Source organism: Aquarana catesbeiana, linkage group LG04, assembly GCF_042186555.1.
Source record: "Aquarana catesbeiana isolate 2022-GZ linkage group LG04, ASM4218655v1, whole genome shotgun sequence".
NCBI classification, from domain to species: Eukaryota; Metazoa; Chordata; class Amphibia; order Anura; family Ranidae; genus Aquarana; species Aquarana catesbeiana.
This window is the reverse complement of record NC_133327.1, coordinates 424,745,294-424,771,367: the sequence shown is the minus strand read 5'-3', so window position 1 is coordinate 424,771,367 and position 26,074 is coordinate 424,745,294. Positions and strand designations below refer to the sequence as shown.

At 42.6% G+C, this 26,074-nt stretch overlaps 1 long non-coding RNA gene across 1 annotated transcript in view; it reads right to left on the bottom strand.

Moving 5' to 3' along the window:
* LOC141140331 (uncharacterized) overlaps nt 1–24,630 on the bottom strand; it is a 74,872-nt gene extending 50,242 nt beyond the window's left edge. Inside the window, exon 1 of the long non-coding RNA XR_012243923.1 lies at nt 24,471–24,630. This is a non-coding gene — a long non-coding RNA (uncharacterized lncRNA). The remainder of the gene's footprint in view (nt 1–24,470) is intronic.
* Nucleotides 24,631–26,074: the final 1,444 nt, after the last annotated feature.

Here is a 26,074-nt window from a genome sequence, read left to right as displayed (position 1 = left end):
GCTAATAATGAACAAATAATTGATTAGATTGTAAGATCCATAGGCAGGGCCCCTCCTATTCATTCTGTATTGAAGTGTGTTGTAATTTTACTGCCCCCCTTTATATTCTGCGCAAACTGTTGGCGCTATATAAATCCTGAATAATAATAAATGTAACAAAGTTAATAATTCTGCTCTACAAGAAGCATGAGCTTCAGAAATACAGTTTCCTTCACTGCCTGTTTTGGTTGCATTGCCTGGAGGGTTTTAGCATTGACTTCCTAGTTAAAACTCTACTTATCCTTTATACATGTTGCTTTAAAAAGAGTTATAGCTTTGTAGATGAAGTTCCCAATTGTAAATTTTAGGTAATAGACTAATAAGAGTATACATTTTACAGTTCGGTTTTCCATGCAAGACCCAGGAATACAATAATACAATAACATGTGACAAACGCAAGGCGACTCTTGAAGCAGATGGCCTTTTCTGTTCTAATAAACAGCTCTTTAAAAGACTACAGATAGGTTAACAAAGATGTGTGTTCACTTGTAAGCATGCACATAATGATATGACTGAGAAGCACAGGAAGGAATGTGCCACACATACTCCCCCCATCCCCCATGTCACCCTCCCCCCATTAGCTCCGAAGCTAAAGGCAATCGCATATCAAACCTGAACGAGGGACAGAAGGACAGTAATGAAAAATCAATTGATGTTGTTTCACAAATCAATGCCTTTTTAGTCCACTGAATACTTTATACACATACCGTATAAGCAACTAAATATGTTTCAGTGCTTTCTGCAAATACATAAGGAAATTGGCAATCCTAGCTTTGGATAACCATAGACTCTTTCCATGATGACATTTATAACCTAGGGATATTTCTTGCATATATAGCCAGAAATGACTTTAATGGGCTCTGACTGTTAAAGGAACGTGTTTTTAAAACGTTTAAAGATAAAAGGAGCACCAGTACACAATCATTTTTTACTTAAATTTTTTACTTAAATTTATTGTCCATATGATAGCACAGTAGTAGTCTATATTATGTTACTGTTTTAGAAACAGTCTTTGGGTATACTTATTTTTATGTATGTATTAAAGGTATTTACATTTATAAAGCCCTTTATATACTATACGTTTAGGTAGTCTATATTATGTTTCTGTTTTAGAAACAGTCTTTGGGTATACTTATTTTTATGTATGTATTAAAGGTATTTACATTTATAAAGCCCTTTACATACTGTACATTCATATCAGTTTCTGTCTTCGGGAAGCTTACAAACTAAAGCTGGTCATACACTAGTTGAATATTAAAACCAACATTTGTACGAAAAATTCTCATAGGTACATTTAATGAATTGACAAATTGAATTTTATCATCACTGTAGTCGAAACATCGATGTGACCCCAGTAACGGTTAGAAAATCAAATTAACATTCTTAAAACGAAAATTTTCCACAGAACTTTACTCATCTATGGCCTGGGTTTATAACCTAAGGTCCATTGACCCCTAAGTGGTCCATGGATGGATTTCAGGGGGTCCATGAGGGTCAGATAAAAAAAAATCATTTAAATTCACTAAACTGCCCTCTCCCTTGTCCTAATCAATAGTTTCCCATTGAAAGAAAGGAAAGAAAATGCACCCTGCCATTGCTTATAGTGCCAACCACTAATGCCTGGTACTCATGATGAGATTATCTGACGAATGATCATCCATTTTTTTTTTTTTGCATGCTAGTCTCCATATCAAAAATGAAGAGGTTACTAAAGTTACGAAAATTCTGCTATGACAGAATAAAAATTGGGAAGCGATGTAATGTGTTGTATTGTATTTATATTGTATTTTCCCCCCAAAACTGTACTGATTAAACAAAAATCATATCATCTGGTATTGTACAAGAATTTTTTTGTCCTTGTCCCATCGGATAATTTTGCATGAATTGTCTTGCTCAGCTCTCCAAAGCTGTGTACTAATGATCAGATTATCATACAATTAGAATTAGAAAACGGTGTTTTTTCATACGATTTTTTGATTGTGTGTATGGGTCTCAAGCCTCTCTTCACTTGTTGTTGGCCCATATTTACCATTTTAATTTTTATCATTGTTCTCTGCAAAACCACCGCCTTGTTCAACTCCATGAGAGCTGGTTCACACCAGATGCAACAAAGTGCATTTTTATTCTACATTAAAAAATGCATATAAGGTGTTTAACATGGATTTCAATGGCCCTAGTTCAAAACAGTGCAATGCATTCCAGTGCAGTCAACAAAAATAGAATATGCTGCATTTTTTTCTGTATACATGGCATCTGGAACATGGCAAAATGCATAAAAAATGCACTGAAACACACTGTATGAGGCAATCAAATTTGAATGAAATAAAGTACATATTAATTATATGAAAAATTGTGTGAGATTTGAAAATGTGAATATTTCTGGTGATGGGATCCATGGCCTTCATCAGGTTTCTAAAGGGGTCAGTGACTCATAAAAGGTTAAGAACCACTTGTCTATGGGCAGGGTCTCCAGCTCACATACACACACACACACATACTAGGGCAAATTTAGACGGGAAATGATTAACTTGCCAGCATGTCTTTGGAATGTAAAAGGAAACCAGAGTACCTAGATGAAATCCACACAAGCATAAGGGGAATATACAAACTCCATGCAGATAGTGTCCTTGCTTACATATACCCTTAAATAGATTAATATTAATTTCGGTTTGATTTATTATCATCTATCAGTAGTTTTTATTTGCCTCATTAGGCCCCATTCACACTTGGCATAGCGGGAACTTGTGTTACCACTCGCAATTTTGTGTGAGCGATTTTTACGCGATTCTGCGTGTCACACATAGGGCAGCCCATTTACTTCAATGGGCTGCCCTATGTGCATTTGTCGCCTTGTTGCACTTTGCTGCGATTGCAGCATGAATCACTCTCAGCAAAATCGCACCGCGTTTGAGGTGCCATTTAGTATGAATGGTGCGTTTTGAACTGATTGCTGCTTGATTTGGAATCGTGAACAGAATCACAGCAATTCCGTTTGCGATTACAAATCAGCAAGTGTGAATGCACCAATAAGCTAGTTCAGGAGCAAGGAGAAAAAAATATTTTTTAAGCTCACTACACATGTTATGATCTGATTGTACAATCTTGTTTAGATCTACCATTGACTATGAAGTACATGGACCTTCCTGTTTGGCACAGAATTGAATGGATAGTATAGGGGTAGGTCCTCATATTACATAGAGTTGGTATGTTGTAAATCTAAAGGAGATTATATAAAGATTTTAAAGTCAGAGTGTAACAGGTATGGTGAGCTTTAAATGAATAACAGCATTACATTTTTTTAGATTGGGTCAAATTTGTTATTTTGGTCTTATCAGTAAAATGGTGAAATATAAATGGTTGCTATGAATTACTGGGTATCTATAAAAGCGCACTTGTCCTTTAAAAAGAGACTTACATTTTTCTTTTACATTTGAAATGTTTTTTCCTTAGCAAAAATCAGATTAACATGACCAAAGTGTGGCAATACACAGAAAAATATATTATAACGAAAAAAAGAGATTTCATGGAAGGGTTGATTAAGGCTGAGAAATCTAGGACATACAAGGACAAAACATTTCAAGGACAAATCTTCAAAAATTAGGAAAGTCCCTACAAATGTAATCTGGTAAAATGAATCAATCACAGCTCCAGGGGATATAGGGGGGGGGGGGGTAGACTTGTCAAGGGGGATTCAGCCTCTGTCAGCAGGACAAATTAGATGTCTGTGAACTCTCTATAGGAAACTATGCATGATGTTGTAGACATTGGGGTTTATTTACTAAAGCTAGAGAGGGCAAAATTAGTCACAATTCTGCAGAGAAACCAATAAACTTCTAACCTCGGCTTGTTTAATTAAGGTTTAGCAATAAAACCTGGAAGCTGATTGGTTTCTCTGTAGAATTGTGACTAATTTTGCCCTCTCAAGCTTTAGTAAATAAATCCCATTATGTTAAACTCATATGGTCAATTTTCAATCATAAACTGTTTTACTAATTTGCTCTTTTAATCACAATTTATTATACAGCAACTAGCAGAGGCATTCCATTTTAAAATGTTAATTTTAAAGCTAAGCAGATAAGCTAAAACTGTGAGAACACTGGGAATGATTTACTAAAACTGGCGAGTGCAAAATCTGGTGCAGTGCTTCATAAAAACCAATCAGCTTCTAACTTCAGCTTGTTCAATTAATATTTGACTAAAAAAAAACAAAAACTGGAAGCTGATTGGTTTCTATGCAGAGCCGCACCAGATTTTGTACTCTCCAGTTTTGGTAAATCAACCCCAGTGTTCATCCCATATACTTGCTAAAGTTTCTGCATCTTTTAGTGCATTGTTGTTATTAGACATAAGTGGACCTAAGGGAAAGCCTATTTTTAGACTCCATGGCAGACTCCATGGCAGCATACGCATGGGTTAACCCTGCCTCCTCTCTACTTCTGTAGGCCACGTTCCTTTTTTGTCCTCCTTCTAAGTACCAAAATGGTTAAAATCTTATACCTTATATCTTATACCTTGACCTGTCCACGATCAAGGTCTGATTGTTCGGCTAGCTGTGCCCCAGAAGACGTGTGGCATCTCCAGCAATCTCCAGCCATTGATGGGGTGGAGAAGGGTGATGGATGCGGTGCCATGTAAAATCATCAGCAGTCCCCAGCTGTGAGTTGGGTGAAGAGGGGTGATGGATGCGGTACCATGCGGAATCTCCAGCAGCCCCCAGTTTTGAGCGGGGTGGAGAAAGGCGATGGATGCGGTGCCATGTAAAATCTCCAGAAGTCCCCAACTATGAGCAGGTTGAAGAGGGGTGATGGATGCGGCACCATGTGGAATGTCCAGCAGCCCCCAGCTATGAGCAGGGTGGAGAAGGGCGATGGATGTGGTATCATGAAGAGCTTAAGCCTGGCCATTGGCAGGCAAAGCGCCAGTACGGCTTAATAGCCTAGCTATGAGCAGGTGGCCATAAACACCCTGGGCCCATGCAGCAGCGTCTTCTGTATACATGCGTAGTCGTGGGGGATGCCGTGCACAGTGATGTATACCTTTATATTGCATATTGCATGGCAGCAGTGTGTGTTTACTTGTTTGTTTTCTTCCCTGGCTTTAGTGTCTTCCAGCCTATAGTGGCTGGAGCGCATCTGCGTTCCAAGCTGCCGCTCTCTCTCTCCCGGCCTAGCGTCCTTGAGTTACTCCTGCCCAGGGACTCAACATATGCGTTTTGTAGGTGGCAGTGGCGCCATTACGGTGGAGAAATTCAATCAGTGGTCAGTACTGTTGATATTGGGTTTTCTCTGTGGGCAGCCTTCAGCAGTTTCCCAAATGCTCTGTGCAATCATCACAGGTATATGCTTTGCATTAACACCCTTGTGTGTTGCCTTGATGTGATTCTATTGCCTGTGCAGGTTGGCTGTCTGTGCAGTTCACACTATAGATATATCACTGCCTCCCTCCTTGTGGCCAGCCCTTGCATAGCAGGTATTTTGTGTATTTTTGTGTGAGTCCTTCTAGGTCAGATTGACAATACACAGCATGAGATGAGTAAGACCTCATTATGTCATAACATCAACATTCTTTGTCCAGATTTAGTCATCATAAGTCACCATTAAGGTTCAGCCTTCATAGCAGAAGCTCTGGATCCTTCTCTAGGCCCTGCACCCACCGCCATGTCAGCCGCGCTAAGGAAGGAGCCTGCTGGGGATACAGCATTCAGGTCCCAGAGGGCTAGCCTCTGTGTGAGCCATACTATGTCCGGGTGGTTGGAGAAAAGGATGGTGATTTCCAGCAATTAGAGTCTCTGATGAGGCATGTGGTGCAAGAACCCTTATTGACCAAATAGGCCATTGTTCCCTGTGCTAGCACAGCTCAGCTACCAGAAGCCAGAGCCCATTGCCCTCAGGCTAGACCTTCTGTCACAGGGTGCAATTCTACATCCAAATCCAGCACAGTGGCATCTGGTGGTCTGGTTCTTGAGATTGGAGGTTCTCGGCTGCTCCTTCAGAGTCATTTTCATTCTCATGAATACTAGGAGAACAAACACAAACAAAGGAGAATCAAGTCAAAGTTGTGCAATACATGTCTGCTGCTGACGGATCATGTAAGGATCCTGAAGTTCAAATTATTCTGGGCTTCCTCCAGTCAGCTTTAGATCTGGCCCTATCGGTCAGCTCCCTCAGAGTACAATTGTCAGCATTATCCGCTGTCACAGGTATGTCCAGATCTAGGCTTTTATTCCTGTCTGACAATTCTGCAAGAGAGCAACTAGGCTCAGACTTTAGAGTAGGCAGAGGCTTCCCAAATGGAACCTCCCTCTTGTTCTCGACTCTCTCTCTGGAATTGGATCAGAGTGTTCTAGGGCTGTCTACGTTAAAGACCTCTGTCAAGTTCACCTTACTCGTGGCTATCAAGTCAGCATATAAAGCCTCAGAAACTGAAGCATTGGCCATGGAGAACCTATATTGATGTTCTTTCCAGAGCGAGTAGTGCTGTTACCTATGCTCGACTCAAATCTCAAGGATATATCAGTCTTTCATGGGAACCAAGGAATTGTTCTGCTAACCTCTAGAGTACTTACATGCGTCCTTCAGACATGGGAGAGGTCATGTTGTGGCTTAGTTGGTTATATGGCCAGTCTAGTAAATGGAAAATCCTGAGTCTGACTCTCAGCAGTACCTTTTCTTTTACTAATAGTGATCTAAATGTTGCACTACTATGAGTGACTTGGCAAGTTTAAAAGTGTGAACTATTTATAAGATTGCCTTTTCTTTGGTTCTAGAAATCTCTCAGATATTGTTATATCTGCAAGCTACAGCTTCCTTCAGGCTTATAGAAAGCCTGCTTATTCTTTGCTGAAAAGAACAAAGGGAAACACGCCTTATCTAGGTCGATTGTGGCATGGGTTGTCCAGGCTATCCCACAGGCTCACAGAGCTGAGGGCTTGGCTCCTCTGGAGGTGGTGACTGCTCACTCGACCAGGAGTGTGTCTACTACTTGGGCAGCTTTGCAGCATGTAGTTCCCAGTGTATTCCATAGGGCAGCCTTGCGGTCCTCAATCAATACATTTATGGCTCATTATTGTGTAGAGCCTGCTTCTTCATCCTCTGTTTAGTTTGGCTTGAAGGTCCTGTCTGTTGATGGTACAAATTAAAGCCTTTGGTGCAGCATTGCCCACGCATGAGGTATGTGGCTAGTTATTTCCCATACGTATGCTGCCATTGAGTCTGTCAGGAAAACATAAAATTTCCAATCAAATACCGTAATTTTCATTTCCTGATGGACTCCATAGCGGCAGGAGTTCCCTCCCGGTGTCATGAGTAGGCTAGTTACAGAGCACGGCCTCTGGCTCCGAGCATGAATTTATTGGAGTGGGGTCCTATAGGAGTGGAGAGGAGACAGGATTAACCCATACGTATGCTGCCAGGGAGTCCATCAAGAAAGGAAAATTACGGTATTTGATTGGAAATTTTCATTTTTTTAAGCAGGACTGAACCAATTCCACGCTGAGCTGTCAGCCACAGCTTCGCTGTGGGGGTGGGTGCAGAAGACACATCCGACAACAGAAGCCCCATAATAAGTCTATGGGTGACGTCACTCCCCATTCATTTCACAGCTGTTGTCAGCTGTGTCCTCTGCAGAGCTTCCGCCGCTGGAGACTGGATCGGATCTGCTTCAATAAACGTATGTATACTGATTTCTTCTTTACAGGACTAGTGTTAGATTGTGGATTTACACTTTAATTAACTGTTTGTCGACCATATAACTTAGATATAAGGCTGCTCTGCTGCGCCAGATCACGTACTAGGTACGTGATTCGTTACTTCCGGGTAGGGGGCACGTATATAAACACAGCAAATGCCGATCAGCCGGCTAATAGATCACCGCCACCACCCTCCGATTGTCCAGAAAACAGACAGGGCTCTGCCTATGTAAACAAGGCAGAGCTCTGTCCTGTCAGCGGGGAAGTAATTCATTTTTCCCCCCAGAAAGCAGGGAATAAAATCCATTACTTCCTTTAGTAAAACCACCACACACTGTACACATAAACACTGGCTAGGCACACCCTTAACCTTGATCACCATCGATGTTTAATCCCTGCCCAGCCAGCTCATTAGTACAGTGACAGTGCATACATTTTTTATTGGATATGTTTTATAACAGAAAGTAAAAAATATTGTTATGTTTTTTTTCAAAATTGACGATCTTTTTTTGTTTACAGCGCAAAAAAATAAAAAAATGCAGTGGTGATCAAATACCACCAAATATTTGTGGGGAAAAAAGGACATAAATTTATTTATGCACAGTGTTGCATGACCGCGCAATTGTCAGGTAAAGTGATGCAACGCCGTATCGAAAAAAATGGCCTGGTCATGAATCTTCCGGAGGTCAAGTGGTTAAAGAATCATTTTACATTTTCCTATGCAAATATAAACTTCCTAATAAAAATAACTGAACTGTGGTACAGGAAAACCATACTTGACACATCCCTGAAACACAAGTAAGTATGCACTGCAGCTAGCATACCTAACTTTCTGAGTCAGTTAGGAAGGACACATTATAGCACATTGTAGCACAATAGGTATATGTAGGCAAAGGACGCATCCCTGCCATGCCCCCTGTAGACCATGAAGAATTAATGCACAAAAATTGATTAGTTAAATCAACAAATGCTTTTTTGACCACTACTTTTCCTTTATACTGACTTATCAAAACAACATGACATAATTAAGAGGTTGGATGAAAGGTTTAGTGCAAAAAAACCACTTCTGATATTTAACACTTTTTTAAAAGTATATGCTGTACATCAGACCAAAAAGAGGGACAACTGAGGAGAAAAAACAGGCAGAGTGATCTGGTTCCAAACAAGGGAAATCCTCTGCAAATAAGGGAGAGGTATGAGCTAAGACTCCCAGGAATACAAGCAGAAAATACTTTTTATGTCCTGCAGACATAAAGAATACAATGTAGATATTAGTCTTCTTGTCTAAATTAAGGGAATACATTCAATTCTAGAGAAACTGCCATACAAAAGAAATCTATATGGACATGCTGACAAGGACCAGTCGCTGGGTTTTATTGCAGACATCATAAACACTTATGTGTCACAGATGAAACAAAAAAGGACTCTGAAATATCCCTTTTTTGCTTTAAATTAGCCTTTGTAATGGGAGCAGATTGTCAAAGGGCTTGTTTGTTTATCACTAAACAGCATGTGCCTTGGGAATACAAATGCAGCATTCAGACTGTTATAGAGAAGATGGTTATTCTATAATCTATTGGCTACGGGCAAATTTATCACAAAGCAAAGATTTAGGAGCACAGGAAGTGATGTTATTTGAAGTCCCAAGACCCAAGCTGGAATGCTTGCAGGAAATGTTATTACAATTAGTGATTAGCAAATGTGGCCTGAGTTTGATTTGCAGGCCATTCGTAGAACTCATCATAAATTCCAGTTGTGAACATTAATCCAAACCCCCCTTAACCCTAATAATAAGGTGGGGCAAATTTTTAAAATCAGTATAAGCCATTTTTAAGGCTAAAAGGCAAGGCATTGTCAAACAAAGGGCAAGAGGAGCTGGACACTAGGGACATGTACCACTAAAAATGTTTTTTTTAAATACTGTTCAGCAGGGAGAGGGTTCTTTTTTGTATGCGACTTTGAGGGCAACATGGCAAAAACACCATTCCTTTCTAATCCAAGCTTGAGGATCCCTATAACCTGTATGCAGTGTTACGAAACAGTACAATTCTCATGGATAGCTTCAGTAACAGCATCATGTATTTTGCATGTGTAATTGTTTTTTTGAAATTTTACATTAAACTTGACTTAAACACAGAAGCAGCACCCTAATCTGATTCATTACAACTTTTAAAGTCGTTTTAGCAGAGACATCCAATTTTTTATCTGGCAGTAATAGTTCAAAATTGAGTGGTAGAAATAGCAGCCACAACACTTACTCTTCCCATAAAAAATTAAAGCCCTAAGCTTCATATCAGTTGCCAAACAGTAGTAAAACAGTTTTTTGCAGTGCCATACTGAATTGTCTTAGAAGTTTAAAAAATTTAAAACAGAGTTCACAAAAACATTTCAAAACCATGACCCCACAGACAATAGCCACAGGGGTCAGGGGACAGTCTGATTGGGCTGTAATGTAAGAGAAAGAGATGGGGCAGTTTTTTTATCATTAAATAAAAACTGTAGTGTGTTATTTCAGTGACAGCAGCTAGAAACATTGTACGGACTCACTACTTATTATATACGTAGTTCTACTAGCCTGATATCGAAGAGGAAGAGACGAGGCAGGTTTTATTTTGAAATAAAATGTAAAGAAAGACAAAGCCGGAAATATTGTACAGAGTCCATGCAAACTATGTCAGCCTTTCTACAAAGCCAAAATTTCAAAGGCAGAGACCGGGCAGGTTTATCATATAATAACATGATAAAGTGTACTATTTCAGAAATAACAGCTGTAAATATTGTATAAACTTCATAGTCACCATTAAAGTAGTTGGAGTAGGCTGCATTTTAAAAAAAGATGTGCAGTATGCAGCTTTTCTCAAAAAAAAAAAAAAAATTTATGTGTATTTATGTCAGAAAAAAAGGAAGAAATCAGACTACGTAGACATCATTAAAGCATTTAGAGTAGGCTGCATTTTAAAAAGGACACGCATCTTTTCAGGCCCAATATCCACAATAAAGTGGCTGGTTCTCAAAAGGAAATTAATATTGTACAGACTTCACAAACAGTATTTAAATAATCAGTTTTGTCACTTTTTAAGCCAAAAATGCTCCATGGACAGCATTTTTTTTTTTTTTTTTGTAAGGTATATTTTATTGAAATTTTAAGACAGACCGGTCACAATAAGAGCAGTACCAGCCAACATCAAAACTTAAATAAGGGAAGGAAAAGAAAAAAAAAACACCCCATCATTTGCCCATATAAGAATGCACAGTTCAATACTCTCTATAGGAGGTAGGTATATAGCTATTCCGGTGCGATGTGAGCCCCTGCAACCAAATGAGTTAATACAGTTGTTACAGTTCCCAAGACCCTGCACCTCCCCCTCATCAGGAGAATTAAGTCTAATAAAAACACTCAGCACAATGTAACATCATAATGTCTAGGACAATCAATCTCCCCTCCCAGAGGTACACTCCCCTCAGCTGTTCAGCCAACACCACTTAACATATAAAGCATACATCATATGAATTCAGTCAGAAACTGTGTCTGCAGAAGCCATCCAACCCCCCCATACCTTATTAAATTTGGCCAGGGCCCTTCAATTCAAATATGTGACTTTGTAAAGTGGAACCACTTTGTTAACTAGTGATTTCCAGGATACCAAAATTGGAGCATACGGCCTCTTCCATGACAGAATAATCAGTTTATTGATGTAGAACAATAAGAGAGTGAGAAGAGTGCGTATAGTCCTAGTGGTAGCCAAAGGTTCAACTATGTGCAATAAGCATACCTCAACCAAAAGGGGTATTGAGATTGAGGTGACTGACCTGATGCATGCCGCAATTTCTTGCCAAAAGGGCTTAATGTTAGGATATTCCCAAAAGATGTGCATAAAATGTGCAAGAGGTAAGAGGTACGGAGCATCTCCAGCACAGGGAAGGATGGCCTCTAAACATCCTGGCTAGCCTAGGGTAAGGTAGATTCTGTGTAAGAATTTGTAATGGATCAAACGGTCTCTAGCTGATACTAGGCACTTAAAGGGAGCCTCCCAAATGTCATCCCAATCGTCCTGGTCTAGTCCAGGAGCTGCGGCCTCCCAGGCTAGTTTGCAAGGTTTTATCAGTGGATAATGAGTCACTGCGTGTCAGTAGTTCTAGGTCACTGGGTTCAAAATCAAGAGGGTCCTTTCCAAATTGAGAGCAAAAAGCATGTCTCAGTTGGATATACCTAAAAAATTGCGAGTTTGGCAATCAGTATTGCTCTTTAAGATCATTATATTTCATTGGGGCACCATTAGACACTATAGGGGGCATTTACTAAAACTGGAGAGTGCTAAATGTGGTTCAGCTCTGCATAGAAACCAATCAGCTTCAATGTTTTATAGTCAAATCTTAACTGAACAATCTGAATTTAGAAGCTGACTGGCTACCATGCATGGCTACACCAGATTCTGAGTGCAGCAGGTTTAGTAAATCTCCCCCTATATGTTGTAGAGTCTTTATACCTTATTTGGTCCAAACTACTGGATCGGAATAGTCAAAAAAATGGGCTAAGTTTGGATTTCTCCACAGTGGTAGGTTGGGAGTTAGTCGACCAGGACTAGTTGGCCTAAACCCCTGCACCACAGTCCATGCCTTTATAACCGACCGCATAGAAGAGGTAAGTGGGTAAGGGGATTTCAAACCTCTGTATAGGGATGAGCCCAATGTCACCGAACAGCGAACATTATGCGGTGTTCCTGGCAAATTCGAAAGCCGCAAAACACTGTTAAAGTCTATGGGACATTAACATGGAAAACCAAAACTGCTCATTCTAAAGACTTATATGCAATTTATTGTCATAAAAAGTGTTTGAGGACTTGGGTCCTGCCCCAGGGGACATGTGTCAATGTAAAAAGCAGTGATTTTAATAATGCTTAAAGTGAAACAGTAAAAATTTAATTTTTATTCCTTTAAATATCGTGTCAGGGGATGTCTATAGTATGCCTGTAAAGTGGCACAGTTTTCCCATGTTTAGAACAGTACCACAGCAAACTGACATTTCTAAAGGAAAAGTAATTTAAAAATGATCGCGGCTGTAATGAAATGAATTGTCGGGTCTCAGCAATATGGATAAAACTAATTGAAAAAAACAGCATGGGTCCACCCCACCCCCCCCAGTCCATTACCAGGCCCTTCAGGTCTGGTATGGATTTTAAGGGGAACCCTGCGCCAAAATTAAAAAAAAATGGTGTAGGGGTTCCTCCAAAATCTATACCAGACCCTCATCCGAGCATGCAATATACGTCCAATCAATGGAGTCAAAGGCCTTTTCCAGGTCGAAAAACACCAGAGCCCCCCCTGATGATACCTCAGGAGCTAACTGAATATGTGTATATACCCTTTGGAGGTTAATGTCTGTGGCTTTTTTTGGCATGAACCCAGTCTGATCTGGAGATATCAGGTGGGGTAATGCGTTGTCAACCTATTGGCAATCATTTTGGTGAGTATTTTCTGGTCCATGTTGAGTAATGCTATGGGTTGGTAGGAGGATTAGTATAGAGGGTCTTTATCTGGCTTGGGCAGTAATACAACCTCAGCTTCATAAAAGGATGCCAGTAGAGTCCCTGAATCGAAACATTCCCTATATAGCTGTAGGAGAATAATGACCTATTCATTGTTTATATATATAATTCAGCAGGGATCCCATATGGGCCCTGTGATTTGTTATTGGGAAAGGAGGCGATAGCAGTCACCAGCTCTTTTTTGGTAAAGGGGTCATCTAGGCTTGCTACGGCCTCATCAGGTAATACCGGGATTTGAAGGGAATCCAGCAAGTCAGTTAAGAGCTGTGCCTCATACGTAGGAATAGGTGAGTATAACCTAGAATAATAGGTCACAAACGCCTGTAGAATACCCTCACTATTCTTCACTAGAGTACCGTCTGGGGAGTAAATGCAAGGGGCCACTGTGTTAGTGTGATTGCCGGCTGTCAGGAAGGCCAGCAGTTTCCCAGTTTTTTCACCTTTCTCAAACTATTCTTCTGCCTGACCCTTAAAGACACACTGAGTGAGGTTCTGGAAATGGACCAACAGTGCCCTTCTTGCCATCTGCAGCTCAGCTAAGGAAGTGGAAGAAGGCGAGCAGCATGGGTTTGGGCACAGCTCAGTTCATGAGCCTGAAGCTCCTCGGATTTGGAATTTTGTTCCACCCTGGCTACCTTAATAGCCGAAATAGACCCCCGTGTCGACGCCTTGAAGGCATCCCATATGACTGATAAAGAGGCAGTGCTCTCGTTGAGCTTCCAGAACTCTTTAAGGTGAGGAGACACCGAGGACTCCACGAGGGCTCAACCACCCAACCCCGATGCAACCGCCAAATACTCCTGTATCTCCCGGGGCACCAGATCCAGCATGACCTGTAGGGGGGTGTGGTCAGAAATTCCACCCGCTAAATAACAGACATCCGTAACCAGGAACAACAGAGCAGAGTTGGCAAAGGCTAAATCAATGTGGGAAGAAGAAGCTGTTACATGGGATAGATAGGAATAACCCCGCTCCATGGGGTGTTTCCAATGCCATAATTCCACCAACGCCACTGAGTCAGCCCAGTGCCAGAGGGCAAGGTTTTGTACCCGAGTTTAGTTAGAGTCTAGAACATAGTCTAAAATGTTATTGAGGTCACCAGCCACAAACAGCTTCAATGAACCAAAGGTGGCGACTTTCTCCAAAACAGTGAACAAAACCTCATTTTGGAAGGAGGGGTGGGACATAGATATTCACTATTGCCAGCAGCTGGAACTCTTTGTTCACAACCACTATTGCAAAGCGACCTTGGGGATCCATGACCACATGTTCAATTATACAGGCCAGTTTTTTATGTATTAAAATGGCAACACCCCTGGCATATGAAGAATGTGTAGAGTGTATCGTTCTCTGCATCCAGCTCCTGGTAAGGGAGAGTGTTTTACTACCCATCAAATGCATCTCTTGTAAGAGAACCATATGTGGGTTCTGGGATTTGAGATATTGAAGAACTAGAGCTCTCTTAAACTTTGAGTTTAGCCCAAGGACATTCCATGAAAGAATTTTGATATAACTCATACAGCAATAACCTATATTCCAGTGAGACAGGAAGCTAGGACAGGTGAGACTAGACATCAAGCTAGGGGGTAGGAGCCTAAATACAGAGAACCGCATCACACCAGACAGCAGTGTAACATCAGTACAGATTGTGCAAGGCAGATGGAAGGCCCATAGACAGACCAGGGATGGGTATACCCATTGGTCCGAACTTTTGGTGCAAAACATAAAGAAAAAACAAATTGAGGGTAGAAAAAAAATAAAAATAAATAAGCTATAATCCCAACGTCCTGTTTACTCCGGCGGAACAAACCAAAAAAACAGTTAAAATTCGGGGAAACTTCAGTCCCAAAACTAGAAAAAAACAGCAGCAGACTGTTCCAAGGGATCATCTACTTGTAGAGTGGCCGAAGAGACGTATGATCAAGTCATAGCGCCCAGTAACAGCACCTTAGCCACCCGCAGTAAATGGACATACAATCCCGAGCTCTCCAATAAGAATCTTTTGCAGGTGGGAGAAATTTGAAGAGGAGAACAACTTCAGAAGCAAGGGACATGTACCACAGCTCCCAGCACCATCTCGGAACAGAGTGAGTAGAATTGCCCACGGCCGTGGGCACAGAACCAGGCGGGCCAGGCAACCCACCACTGTTAGGCAATATAATCCAGCCAGCCAGTCAGCAGCCTCCGCAGGCGATTCGAAGAACTTAGCAGAACCATGGTGGATGACTTTCAGGCAACTAGGATACAGCATGTTATAGATCAGGCCTTTCCCCCAAAAACGTCTGTGAACATCTGTGAAAGAACGCCTTTTCTTTTGTAGATCAGGGGAGAAATCAGGGTACAGATGGATCACTGCATTTTCATGTCGCAATTCAGGATGTTTACGGGCCTTCGCTAGGATCTGATCTCTGTCTCTGAAGTTAAGCAGACGGAAGAAGAAGGCGAACCAGCAGGTCTCGGGCCGGTAGGCACTCTATGCGCACGTTCGACTGTATACATAGGGGACAGTTGTTGCAAGCCCAAAAGTTGCTTGAAGAAGGCCTCAGCGAACACCGCAGGGTTAGGGTCCAACCACCTGGACGTTGTTGCATCTGAAGCGATTCTCAGCATTATCTGAGCGGGCTGTGAGGACTTTAACCGTTTGTTGCAGATTAGCCAGTGTTTAGACAGTGGAGGCTGTGGTATCCTCCACTGCCGAGATGTGATGCTCTGCATCTGTCAGGCGGTCTCTAAACCTGTCCATATCCTCCTGCCGTATGAGCCCACATTATAATGCCACCTTCTCTATATTCCACTTCATGGAGGACTTACTTTCTGTGATGGCCATCAGGATTGCAGCAGTGGACTGGTCCGCTCTGGGCTCCAGGGTTGTGAAGGGTAAATCGCTGTCCGGGCCTCCGTCTGCACCGCCATTGAAGCTGGAGAGGAGGAGGGAACAGGCAAGATGGCCACTGCATGAGTTATCGGCGGCGCGGGCCGGGAGCTGTGGGAGGCTGATTTCTTGCTGGATTTACACTTAGTGGTCATGGGAAGAACCGGAGCAGCCCCCCAAGCGGTATGAAGATGTTTTCTGTGCAGGATGGCTAGGGAAAGCCCAGGATTCGGATGGATTATCCGGACGGATGGCAGGAGCTACAGCAAGGCACGTTTTGTTGCTCTCACCTCCTGGCCACACCCATGGACAGCATTTTAACAATCCCATGTAGACTGCTATTGCAAAATTCCAGACCTCAGTTGTTGAGAAAAAAGAGTGTATATGTTTCACTGTAAAAAATGAAGGAATGTTGTACAGACTGCATAGATAATATTTCAATAATCTGTTGTAGGCCCTATTTGCAAAATCATATACTGTAACTCATAAAGCTTTTGAGGCAAAATAAAACAATAAAAAGTTTATTTTTCACTGTGCAAGTGCACTGTACAGACTGCATAGACTATATTTAAACAATTTGTTGTAGGCCACATTTGCAAAATTCCTTGCCTCATACAACTTGTGAGGATTAAAAAAAAACACAATAAAGTGAATATTTTTCAATGTAAAAATGAGGAAAAATTTTACAGACTTTTTCCCTTGTATTGAGGATCCAAAAGAGTGATCCCTGTCCTTCATGGTCTTAATGCTGCAGGCACTGCAACATGAATAAAACCATTCACCATGTATTTCCTGCAGCATAGGACCACGAGTCCTTTGTGTCAATGAGGAAAACGATTTCCTCAACAATCTCACTTCACCCACGTACAACTCTCAGGATTTGATAGAGGTGAAAAACAGAAAGGAGATAAGGGCGCTCTGTCGACCTCTAGAGAAGGAGCTGCACATGCTCCGAAACGCGTTACCGCCCCCTTCTCTCCACTAACACCATCAGTCTTGTGTGTCCCGCAGTGGATACAGACTTCCCTGATGCCTCCTGTAACGAGCCCCTGCTCGTTCGATTCCACTCTCCCGACACTCCTCTGCGGCTATTGAATCAGATTGCAACGTCTGATGGTTCGGTCATCCGATGCTCCGGGAATTGAACTACAGCTATGTGCTGTTCAAATCCAGTTGTGATAGCTCAGATCAAACACCAGGCAGGCTGTATGTAAGTTCAACCAGGAATCTCTTTTATTGAAAGGAATACAGGCTCTTTTATACAGTAAAAGAGGAGGTGCATACCTCCTGCTCATATTACTCTGAACATACACCTGTGACCAGAAACCTAATTAACATGGGCTAATTAACTAATCCCTTTAGACAGCCTAGATGACTCAGTCATGACCTTTAGACCAGACTGGCCGTCTTGTAGCTCAGAAAACACAATCAACATTATCACAAATCAACACAGAACTCTTCTTTACACAATAGCAGAGTTAATTAACACAAACAACAATGGGGATCTAATGACTCTTAGATCCCATACTAGACTTATTTACAATAAACACATTCTAGCAGGCAACAGACAGACAGGTGGCTGGAATTGACATCAGCATCTCCTAACAGTATTTGTCCCAGCATTATGAATCAGCCACTATTTCTAATATGGCAAATCCAGGGTCCCCAGAGTCTGTGTCTATTGGGAGGATATGGACCTGAATCCAAAGTAACACCACCTCAAGGGTCCTCAGGCATACAGCTCACAAAGAGCACCGTTCCCCCAAATGCCAGGGCCCACGATCGATCGGCAAGAAGCTAGCATTCAGTCCCCTCCAAAATTCTCTCTCCCGGCTAGGTCTGTCACATTTCTCCCCTTTCGGCAGGAGACTAACACAGGAGGAGACCCCAGACGGGTTGACTCTAAAGTTAGTCCATAGTTCCAGTCCCCCAATGCTGATATCCACACAGTACCCCAAATAAATTGTCCCAAACAGAGCATTACTTACCCAGCCAACCTCTGCCTCTCTCAGAGAACACGCCCGCTGCTGGGGAGAGGCCTGGACTGGCCCTTCTCCCTGGAGTCTTTTCAGCCACTGGAGAGAAGACAGGGTGACTGGGCTCACTCCGTCATGCCTTTGGGGATCTGGGCCGACCGCCTAGCATCCCTGGGGTATACAAGTGGAGACTGAAGTCCCATCCACTACCACAGGAACTCCCTCTTCTGTTAGTTGAGGGCAGAGGCCAGCAGCACTCTGCCCGGTTGCCAGCCCTTCTGCTGGGGACTCCACATCCTCCGCTCTGGCTAACTGTTGGGGCAGGAGGCTGGCTTCCTCCACTCCCAAACTGTGTAACTGCTATTGGGGAGGTGAGCCGGCTGCTTCCTTTTCCATTCCCTCATCTGGATGTTGGGACGATATGTCTGTGGTACTGTCTCCCAGGTGCACGGATCTTTGCTGGGGAGGAAAGACCACTTCCTCCACCCTGGCCAACTGTTGGGGAGGGACGACGAACACCTCCTCTCCCTTCTCCCCCTGTATCCTGATCTACTGCTGGGAAGTGACCACCTCCTTCTCACCCTGAACCCCCGGAACCACTGCAGGTGTAGGGCAGAGATCTTGGACCCTCTGTCCGGTTGCCAGTGCTTCAGCTGGGGAAGTTCCTTGTAACTCCACAGATACTTCTGTTGCTGCTGGGCAGAGCACAGTGAAGTTTGGCCCTAATAACAGTTCTTCTTCTGCTAGAGGCTCACCAGGCTGTTCTTCCTCAGCAGAAAAGTCTATCAAATCCCCTGTCTCTGCAACTTGTGTTTGGGGATAAAGGTTCACCATCTCCTCTCCATGGAACCCAGAAGATGCTATCAGTGCTGGGTAGAGGTTAGCAGAGCTCTGCCCTGTTGTCATCACTTCAGCTTTGGGGATAGCAATCTTCAGATTTTCCACTGCCGATTCTCTGGCATTCTGCTGGACAGGCACATTCCTCCATCCAAGATCATCCAATGCAGAAACAGGTTCATCAAGGTCAGTCAGCACTTGCTCCATCCGCCATAAGACCTCTACGTCCATAGCTGCGGGGGCAGGTTGGCAAAGCACACTGTTACTCTGTCACATTGTCGACTCTTCAGCCAGGATTTCAGAGTTGTCAACTGGTATTTCCTGATAGTCCCAGGCAAAGGGAGCCCCACCCTGCTGCTGAGCAGAGTCTAGCAGCTGTCTGTAGGCCATCTCAAGCTCCCATTCCTGAACGGCCAGAAACTCCAAATCTTCCTGTGCCCAGTGCACTTCCGAGACATTCAGTCTTCGCTCTCTGTGCTCCATTATTTCCTCCAAACGCCACTCCCGATTACTCCCAAAGTCAGGGTCCCTGGACAGCCTCCAGTACTACAATCCCAGGCCATTGTAGTCAAAGCCTTCCATCTGGCTGTCATCCGCTGTCCACAGGCATACTTCTGGCTACATACCACTGGAGGGCTCTGTAGCTCTCGTCCAACCGCATTTCTGCCCGGATCAGCCTGCTTAACTCAGCTGTTCACTCCTGGTTCGGCTGTTCCCCCAATAACAGCATTCGCACTTCATACTGTGACCAGTACCTTACATGGATGGAGGGGAGAACTTTTCCCTGGTTTCGCTGCTCACGGGCTAGCTCTTCCTTCCAGAGTTCGCAGCGGATAGAATCAAACCATCCTAGCAGGACCTGCTCTGATACTGGTCCTCTGTGCTGTATCTGCATCTCTCGCAATCTCCTTCTGAATTCCTCTTCCATGGTGGCTGGTATCTGTACCTCTCCTCTCTTGCAGTCTGGACCTTTGATCCAGGTGATGGTTTGGATGTGTTCAGGGCAAGGAAGCACAATCCCACCGGTCCCTCCCGCCTCTCAAGTAAGTCATTCAGCGTGGCTCTCCTGAAGGCTGGTTTGGGGTGTCCCAGTAACTGGAGAGCAAATCCCATGGCTGCCAACCAATGTAACGAGCCCCTGCTCGCTCGATTCCACTCTCCCGACACTCCTCTGCGGCTATTTCATCAGATTGCAACGTCTGATGGTTCGGTCATCCGATGCTCAGGGAATTAAACTACAGCTATGTGCCGTTCAAATCCAGTTGTGATAGCTCAGAACAAACACCAGGAAGGCTGTATGTAAGTTCAACCAGGAATCTCTTTTATTGAAAGGAATACAGGCTCTTTTATACAGTAAAAGAGGAGGTGCATACCTCCTGCTCATATTACTCTGAACATACACCTGTGACCAGAAACCTAATTAACATGGGCTAATTAACTAATCCCTTTAGACAGCCTAGATGACTCAGTCATGACCTTTAGGCCAGACTGGCCGTCTTGTAGCTCAGAAAAAACAATCAACAATATCACAATTCAACACAGAACTCTTCTTCACACAATAGCAGAGTTAATTAACACAAACAACAATGGGGATCTAATGACTCTTAGATCCCATACTAGACTTATTTACAATAAACACATTCTAGCTGGCAACAGTCAGGTGGCTGGAATTGACATCAGCATCTCCTAACAGTATTTGTCCCAGCATTATGAATCAGCCACTATTTCTAATATGGCAAATCCAGGGTCCCCAGAGTCTGTGTCTCTTGGGGGGATATGGACCTGAATCCAAAGTAACACCACCTCAAGGGTCCTCAGGCATACAGTTCACAAAGAGCACCATTCCCCCAAATGCCAGGGTCCACGATCGATCGGCAAGAGGCTAGCATTCAGTCCCCTCCAGAAGTCTCTCTCCCGGCTAGGTCTGTCACACCTCCTCTCTCCAACATGTATGAGAATGCTTTACAGCTGCTGGACACTGCTCTACACTGGTCTCTACCACCATGCTGAGGATGGACACAGATGAGGACTCCTGATTTTATCATGTCTTTTAACACTCAACGATCTTGTAAGTGCTTTTAACCCTTTTTGCACTTTATTAAATTTTACATACTGCACTTAGAGGTGCCTTTCTTTTCCTTTTTGATAGAGGTGAAATGTACCCCTGGAAGACTGCCCCGTGTCTAGGGTTGCCACCTTGATTTCAGATCAAACTCATGGTCAATCCAAAACCAAAGTATTCTAATTACAGCAGGACTATGTAGTCCACATCATTCATGAAAATCTAGTCCAAAACACATATAGCCATTAGTATGCAGAGAAGTGATAGATGAAACAGCCTATTATCAACATGTAAGGGCCTGCTGTAGGTAAACGCATCAAGGCAGATGATTTACAGATGATTTACTGGTTTAACCTTACCATCTCTCAACTGCACAAGTGGGCCCATGGCAATGTTAAATATAAAATCCAAAGGGCATTTTATTCCAGAGCTGTGTGCATGTCAGGGTTCTAGGTGTAATCCTGGACTCTGAATTATCCTTTTGAATCATCCAATCACTGTTCAAATCTTGCCACCTTAACCTACACAACATCTCCAAAATACACCTTTCCCTAACCAATGACACCACAAAGCTCCTAGTTCACTCCTTGGTCATTTCGTGCCTCGACTACTGCAACTCCCTCCTCACTGGATTAGTTCTACATAGGCTATCCCCCCTTCAGTCCATCATGAATGCTGCTGCCAGACTCATCCATCTTACCAACCATTCAGTGTCTGCTACTCCTCTCTGTGAATCCCTCCAACGGCTTCTGCTCACCCAACAAATTAAATTCAAAATACTAACAACAACTTAAAGAGGTTGTAAACCTCCAAAAAAAAAAAAAAACCTGCAAGACAAAGACATAATGAGCTAGTATGCATCGCTCATACTAGCTCATTATGAAATACTTACCTTAGAACGATGCCCTGAATCGGTGGCGGCACACAATTGACAGGGCTGACATCTTTCTCTGAGTTACTTCCGGGTTCACTGGCTCTGGCGCTGTGATTGGCGGGAGCCGCGATGACGCCACTCGGGCCCTGAAGAAACGGCACGAGCGGGCCATTCCTTCAGTGCACATGTGCCGATGACGTTGGCGGCAGTGTACATAGTAAATATAGTGAAAGTTTAGGAGATATTTACAGTACCTACAGGTAAGTCTTATTATAGGCTTACCTGTAGGTACAATTAAAGAGGAAGACTTTACTTCCTCTTTAAGAAGCCCCCAGCTACATCACTATTCTAGTCTCAAAATACAAACCTAATCCTTCTTTCCTCCCAATATCTCCTGCTCTCTAGCTCCCTTGCCACCTCCTCCCATGCTTGCCTCCAGTACTTTTCCTGAGCCTCTCCCATCCTATGGAACTCCCTACCCCAATCTGTCCGACTATCTCCTACTCTGTTTACTTTTAGCTGATCGTTGAAAATCCTTCTTTTCAGAGAAGCCTATTCTGCCCTACCTAACAACTGTACTTTTATTTTCTCCATCAGCTCATCCCACACAGCTATTATCACTTGACTACCCTCCCCTCCTACATTATCAGCTCTAATGAGCAGGGCCCTCTGATTCCTCCTGTATTAAATTGTATTGTAACTGTACTGTCTGCCCTCATGTTGTAAAGCAAACTGTTGGCGCTATATAAATCCTGTATAATAATAATACCACAGTCCTAAAGAAGGAGCTCAAATGATATGTATATGCTACAATTAAAGTAATGTTGTCAGGATATGTTCAAAAGATATTATTAGTGAATTAGTGTCATCAGTGAATTAACATGTTTTTTTTACTTGAAATCAACACAGTATTAACTAACTAACTAACAACAAGATGTAACTAAATAGGGGCTAGCATGAAAACATTTTATGTGTAGTTTATGCATTGTTACAATAGGTATTATAGGACTATGAGACACAAGCAGTGGCGGCCCTTCCATTAAGGGCTCAGGGGTGCCACCCCCTAATTCATGATTCAGGCGCATAATCTACATGCAGGGTGCCAGACGCATGGATTTCAATGGGATTTTTTTGAAGCACATGATTAGATCCTGAGGCTCTAATTGAACTCAAAAAAAGCGTGGGCTTGGGGCGCAGAGCACTGTGCCCTGGGCCCACCCAGTTTTGTGACAATAGCGAATTAATATTCGCTATTGTCTTCCTAATTCTCATCCCGGCCAATCAGGAAAGGGGTCTTAGGACCCGATTGTCCGGGAGGAGTAGCGATCGTATTGTCCGCGTTGAGGGAAGAAGTAGGGAAGCCGCCGAGGACGAAGCCGCCGTAAAGCCGGAGACGCAGGGTGAAGCCGCTGAGGAGGAAGCTGCTGCCATGGAGGAGAAACAGAAAGGAGCCAAAGCTGCTGGATGGGGTAAGTGCAGAGCTGGTGGGGGGACGGACGAGCAACCGACGGACCGATGAACCAACTCCTCTTTCACCACAACCTTTCTGTCCAGTTCTTGCTCCTTGGAAGTGCACTTATCTAGGAATTCAATTACATTTTACTGTTCTAAGCAATGATTTGCTATTTTGAGAACTCTGCATTTCAATATGTTCTTTAAATACTGGTAAAATAATTGTTTAATTTAGGAATACTCACCAAAATAATTAGTGAATGTGCCAGGTTGAGCCAGTGATTTATATCTAACTAACATAATAATTCATCCTGGCCTTTAGTACATTTTTTTAACTTGTGCTAGTTCTGTAGAAAATAATTAGATTTTGTTATACTTCATAATACATATAACACTAATACTATATGGCTGTTCGTTTCAAAGTAAAAATAGATGATGCACGAATAGAAAGAAAAGCAGATTTCAGCAAATATATATTTTAAAAAGTTATGTGCAATCTGATCTTTACTGAATGAGGGTTTTCAGGAATGAACCGTTTTCTAGCACTAGAGAAGATGTGTATAAGATCATTACCTCCAGGGTTGAAATTATGTTTGCATTGTGGATGAAATATTAGTATTGTGTTTAGTATTGTGATGTAGTGTGTCTACAATAGACTGATTTCAATGCTCAAGCGTAGATGCAGACTTTTTAGCTAGAACATTGAATTGCTTGCCTGGCATTCTGAACTGTTATTTGCATCGTACCCTAGATTTTTCAAACGTCAGTATATTTAATTTCTTTAAAATATTCTTGATAAATGAATCTTTAAAAGCTGCCCATATCTGGTACATTTTTTTCTGGTGTACAGGGAAAAATCTGATAAATGTTCACTCTGTGTGAAAAATTGCTGATTATCATAGCAAGGCAAGGTAGGCAAAAGGGAAGATACTCCCTGAAGTAACTCCACATTTACAACTAGTAGTTGGTTCTGTGATCATGCTTGATAAAACATGTTGATAAAACATTGTATGCTCACTATCCACTTATGTTTAAAGCCAAAATCTAAACATATAAAAAGATACAAATTAATGCAGCTCTGTCATCATGAATCACAAATAAATAATCAAATTAAAATGTAAGTACCTGACATCCTCTTGCAGTCCATGTATAGTGTGGCTGGAGTGTGAAGGGCTGAATATCAGGCGGCATTGGCCGGTTCAATTGGAACCGACCGACATTTGGCCCATTTGGCAGCCAGTCCGACAGAAGCCAGCCGTTCGGTTCACCATGCGGTAAAGCTCTGTAAAATGTGTTTTAGCACATGTTACTGCATGCCTAGTTTGGAAGGCTCCCTAAAGCAATAAAAGTTCTCTCCTTCCTGCCATAACATCACATCATGATTTTTCATGAACTAGGCTTTATTTGCTAAGATGGATGTATTAATATAAGGAGTCGTATAGACTTGCGATTGAGGAGGGGTCAGAAAAAGCAGGTGGTCAAGCCACATTTTTACTGCTGCTCCCCTTAAAGTGTAAAAGTGTAAAATCTGTAAGGTGAACTTACACTGGACCCCCTCCCCATCCCCCCGGTCCCACTATACAGGAGTCCTGCGATCACTCGCTGTGAGACACTGGGTCGCCGCTTCACCGGTCCAGGGATTTGAACTCCCAGCAGCTCCACCCCCTGTAGGTACCTCTCAGCGTGTACTGATAGAAGGCATTCTAATTGGTCGGTGCCGTCACATGGACAGCGCTGACCAATTAAAACCTGCCTAGCCCATCCCATCAGCACTGGAAAAGAGGAGAAAATGGCCAGGAGGATTTCAAATCCCCAGACCGGTAAAGCGACATCCTGGTGTCTTCAGGATAGCGGGACCGGGGGGGATAGGGAGGGGGTCCAGTGTAAGTTCACCTTACAGATTTTCTGTGAAGATGAACTTACTCTTTAAGCTGCAAAGGCAGCCAGATGGGGGTGTACATATGCCACAAGAGAAAATGATCACGCCCGTGGGTTTGGCAGGCAGCACCGCCAATGAACGCAAACCATTCAAGCAAATAGGTCCATGTCATGGTGGTGTGGCATTTACAGAGTTAAAACAGGTAATGAGGAGGCGACATAGCGCCACCTCACTGTTTGTCAAACACCGCTATGGATCGCTTTTCAGAGCTGTGGCAATAATAACTGCATGTCAAAACGTAGCCTAACACCGCTATTTATTTTAACTCAAGATCATTTTCTTCTAAAACTGTTCAATTCACAAACATAAATCTCCCCAAGCTTTATTTTTTCATCTGAAGTGAATATTAATTTGTCAAAAGCTCTATTTCCTCATAAATCGTTATTTTATCTTGTGAAGTGTTTCTTTATCACCACTTCAACCAACTTATTTTTCTATCTGTCCTCTATATGCAGCTTCATAAAAACTCCCGGCTCTCACCACCTTAAATCTGGGGTCATTTTATGGGGTTATAGCTGTATGTTACTCTTTGCGAATAGTCTTAATTTTTTATTTTTTTTATAAAGACTGATAAAATAACAGTGATATAACACTAGTGGTTGTAACATGCCTACACTAGCTGACTGAATAAAGAGTGTTTTATGCATATTTATGAATTGAGATCTGAGCCTTATGATGAGGTAAATAAGGTGTGGTATTAAGGTAACAACACCAGAACAAACAGGTTTATGAATTGAGCCTGATGCATTTAGGAAAAAGGGTCAGAGAATTCTTGGAAGCTTTGAATACC